Here is a 4,938-nt window from a genome sequence, read left to right as displayed (position 1 = left end):
GGTTCTTGAGCCCGGTCTCCACTTGGCCGACCTATTTAAGATGATCTGTGCTTTCTTATTTATTTAGCCAATATATTTTGACTCTTTTTATTTTGGAATGATCAGTTCCACGTGAGACACTCCTGTGACCCACGCGTGACTGTCCCATTTTCTACTACCTCTGCAGCCTGCGGTTTCCTCCTTTCTTACCGGGTCTTTACAGTGTTGCCTCTCCTGTCACCGTCACCTGGACAGTAAAGGGTCTGTGTGCCCACCCCACCCTCGCAGCTTCTCTGGTCTTCCCCACCCCCCCCAGCTCCTCCTCATCGTAAACCACACCACGCCCAGCTGCTCAGAGCTGTTCTGGGGAGGGCTTCGCTCACAGTCCGTAAGCTGAAGAATGAGCATTGAAACAAACCCGGAAAACCACGTGTCCAGCCCCTTCTCTGGGAGCTTTCCTGTAGCCCGGCCGCCGTCCGGCCTGGTCCTGGGAGGCTGCGCTCTGGGCCAGGCATCACAAGACAGAGTGGTCACCTTCTTATGACGACGTTTGTCTGTTGTCCTCTACCGGAGAGGCGACCCCAGTATTTATTTATTGTCTCTATGCCCAGGAAGACAAATTTCTGAGAAGGCAGGTGCTCAGGTGCCACTCTGTGACCATGGTGTTAGGGAGTGTGGCTGACGTGGATAGGCACACGCTACAGTAGCACACGCACACAGCACACGCTTGAAGCATGCAGCACACATATGCAGAAGCCACAGTTCACGCCTCTGGAAGACTGTGGGTACAGCCAGGAGCTGGTCTCGCTGCGTGGGCTGGGCGCCCCTCGGAGGTAGGTGGACACGGTGCTTACCTGGATCTGCCCTGGCTGCCCCTCTGCATAAGACACACCTTCCCGAGGTTTGGTGACTGCGAAACGGGAGGGGCTCCGTCTGCCTCCCTCCCCCCACCCCCTACTTCCAGACGCTGCAGGACCACCCTTTGTCTATACTGCTTTTGACTTGGGCAAGTTCTCATCGTGGAACACTGTTGGCTGCAAAAAGAAAATCTCCCGTGGCGCCTGACTCGGGGCAAGGGTTCAGCAGGTCCCTAGGTCCGATTGGACTACCGGCCGCATGGCCCCTGCTGGATACCGGCCGGCCGAGCCACCTGTCACCCAGCATCAGGTGTGCACCCCTCACCCACCTCTCATGCGCCTCCGAGGCAGTGAAAGTACAAGAGACCGTAGAGTTTGTATTTCCTTTTTTTTTTAAGATACAGTTTATAACATTATATTTTGTACGCTTTATATTAGAATTTGTAACTAGATGGATGTATTTAACTCTGGAAAAAGTCATTCAATGTTCCAGCTGTGTGATAAAAAGATATTTAGATAAAACATTCTATTGGAATTTGAAATAAATAAAAAACCTCTTGGAGTTCTTGAAATTTGTAAGGAATACCCGCCCCCGCCCCCCGCCCCCTCCAGCACCCCGTTCAGAAGAAGTGGTTTAAATTGCTGGAACCAAAGGCGCGTGCTCATTCTCACTGGGCAGAACACAGTGTGCTGACTTGACAGCCCCCCCTGTAGACCCCCCCCAGGATGCCCTGGGAAAATGGACTGGACACAAAGCTTAAGGGTTTCAGGAGGATCCACAAAGGTGATTAGAAAAAGAGGCCAAAGTGATAACATTGACGTTTCCCCTTCGTACCAGTGTGAGTTCGTGGGAGGCGGCATGACCCCCTCATCTTGGCCTGCCACAGCATGTGCTCCATCGTGCCCCACCCAGAAAGGGGGACGGGGCCGCAGGGACCCCAGACTCTGCCGGACCTGGAGGGATGGTTCACCGAGCTTCCAGGCCAGCACGGAGGGCACTGAGCACATCAAATGCATGAGGTGGACTCAGTTAAAAGGACAGGGTCTAAGCCCATGGTCAGGGGCATTATGTCCACAGGGATGTCTACATTTGGGTGGGGAGACGAGTCCCTGAATCTGGCTTTCCAAGGAGGGATGGGGGTGGCTGTGCCCCTGGGGCGGTGCCAAGTCACGCCCCTGGTGTCTGGTGGAGTCGGCACGGCACGGCTAGCAGAAAGGTCTGGGGGTTAGCGAGGGATCGGCCCTACCCACCAGGTGTCTCCTCCATCAGCCCAGGTTGAGACGTGGCTGGCTGGGCCTTCTCTGGTGGGCGACTGGGAGTGAGGATCTAGGAGACCATGGCCCGACGGCAGTTCGAAGCCACCAGCCACTCCACCAGAGAAAAACCGACCGGGCTTTCTGCTCCCAGAAACAATGACCATCTCAGAAAATCCACCGGGGAGTCGCTCTGAATTGGGATCGACTGGATGGCAGTGAGCCTTTATGAAGAATGGAGAAGCCACAGTCCACGACTTTTATTTATTTTTAGTCATTTTATTGGGGGGCTATCACAAATCCTAGAACAATTCATCGTTTGACTGTATTAAGCACACTTGTACATAGGTTGCCATCAGCATCTCCAACTCATTTTCTTTCTACTTGGGCCCTTGGTGTCACCCCTGCGCCCAGTCCTGGAAGGCTATAGGAACTCCAGGCCCTTAGGATCTCCGCCCCCTCCTGTCCCTAAGCCAGAAGGACACCGTGCTGAGTGTGTCCTCCCAGCCCCAGGCAGCATCAGGTGGCAGCTACTGCTGGGTGTGGGTATGAGGGCCCGATGCATAGGAGTCTGGGTGCTGGAGGCCGGGAGAGCGCTCTGTGGGCTGACCACTGATCCCAATGCCCTGCCTGCCCTGCGCCCATCTGACCACCCCAGTACACTGCTGGACCCTGTCCCTGCATTGGCCCACAGAGCCGTCCCTCATGGTGTCCACAGTCAGTCAGCTGGACAGTGCGGTGCTGGGACCTGGGGTTTCCAATGTCCGGTCTTCCTCTTAGCCTGCCTTGGTCTGGACACTGCTGAAGCCCACTCCTGTGGGCGACCCCCAGGGCGCTTGAAATAACGGTGGTGGAGCTTCCAGCCCCAGGCCAGCAGGTCGGTGTGAGTGATTGAAGGATGGGGCAAAGGGTGTTTATACAGCACCTTACCACCCCCTCCCTCCCCTGCCCCTGGAAAACATGCCCGCCATCACATCGATTTTGACCAGACTCAACTGAGAAGGTAGAGTTCTTGTCTCGAGAGTGCACCAAGGGGAACGCTGTGGCCTCTTCCGTGGAGGATCCCGGGTGGCTCGGTGGTCAAGTGGTCGGCCCCAAAGGTCAGTGTTTTGAAAATCACCAGGGACTTTCTGACATTGTGAAGGTGGCAGCCTGGGCCCCCCCAGGAGGCAGGTCTCTGACCCGTGGGGTCCTGATGGGTCAGAAGTGACTGGAGGGCAGTGGGAGTGGGTTTCCATCGCTGCCCTTGTCACCATCCTCATCCTGGTCCTCATGGCTGATCGAGCACAGCCTGGGTAGGGGCAGGTCCCGAGGCATCCAGGTGGTAAGGGCGCACGTGTGTGGGGGCCGCGGGAGTGGGGGTGGGGTGAAGGCCACAGAGGAGTTGATTTTTAAAAAATTTTTCAATTTACAAAGACGATGTGGGATTCTCGTTCCAAGAACACCTTTTAAAAAGACTTTGTTGTGAACTGGGTGAAGGTGAACAGAGCGATTCTCCGTTCAGCAGTTCACACAGCTTTTGTGCCCACACTGGCTGCAGCAGCTCTCCCCACGGCCCCGTGCTCCTGTGCCTGCCCTTCCTACCCTATGAGCTTGCTCCTTGGCTACTTGCTGCGCGGTTGGTCTCCAGTGGTTAATTTGGAGCCTGGTGGCACTGCCACTCATGTGCTTACAACCTTCGTCCTCGGATGCACCATCAGCAAGTGGATTCTGACTCATGGCAACCCTTTAGGGCAGTACAGCTGCCCCAGGGGTTCCCAGGGCTGAAAGTACTGGTGTTCTCAGGTGCCATTGGTTGGTTCTGACCCATTGCCACCCTACACACAACAGAAGGAAACACTGCCCGGTCCTGCGCCGGCCTCACAGTAGTCCCTGTGCTTGAGCCTACTGATGCAGACTGTGTGTCAATCCACTTTGTAGAGGGCCTTCCGGTTTTCCGCTGTCCCCCCACCCCCCCACTTTACCAAGCATGATGTCATGCTCCAGCCACCGATCCCTCCTGACAGCATGTAAATTTTCATGGGAGCAGACAGCCTCATCCTCCCATGGACCGGCTGGTGGATTGGAACCAATCGTTGGGCTAGCAGCAGCCCAGCATGTAATTACGACGGCACCAGGCTCCTCTGTATGTGTTTACAGTCCTGGAAACCTGAGTCAGGGATGACTGGATGGCAATAGGTTTGAGATTTGGTTGATGATTGAAGGGGTACATTCCTGGTCATATGCTCCCCCTGACAGACCTGACTCTAGTTTGGCTGAAAGCTGAGCCCCCGGGGCGTGTTGAGTCCGGAGCTTGAAGGGTGGGGAAGGGTGGTCTCTAGGGATTCTGCCCATTTCTGCTCACGACTTCATGGCGTAGCCCATCGGCTGAACGCAAGAGCTTCAGATAAAACTTGCCTGCCCAGGCTGCCCGCAGTGCTGGCTTCTAAAGGACCAGGCCACCTGGGTTGTATTGTGCCCAGACTTATCAATAGAAAAGCAACACTCGGGTCAAAGGTGTTAGCCCAACCCCTCCCAATCACCCCCACCCCCCGCCAACATCCCTGGGCATCCCTGCCTGCAGCCCTGGGGACTTTGCTTCCTGAAGGACAGCATGGGGAAACCAGTAGTCCTGGGACGGGGAGTCGAATCAGGAGAGAGTAGCCCTTTATGAAGACTGCCCGTGGTGGAGCGGGCATCAACCCCATTTGCGAAGTGTACCTGAGAAATAACACCCGAGAATGTCTGCCCTGATCCAGACTGCCGAGCTCTGGCCAGTGGGAGGAGTCAGAGGACCAGTGGGAGGGGCCACAGGGGCAATGGGAGGAGTAACTAGGCCAGGGAGAGGGCTCGAAGGGTCACTAGGAAG

Source organism: Echinops telfairi, unplaced genomic scaffold, assembly GCF_000313985.2.
Source record: "Echinops telfairi isolate 266 unplaced genomic scaffold, ASM31398v2 ScPeMD7_7400;HRSCAF=8409, whole genome shotgun sequence".
Classification (NCBI taxonomy): Eukaryota; Metazoa; Chordata; class Mammalia; order Afrosoricida; family Tenrecidae; genus Echinops; species Echinops telfairi.
Note: the sequence above shows the minus strand (reverse complement) of the source record.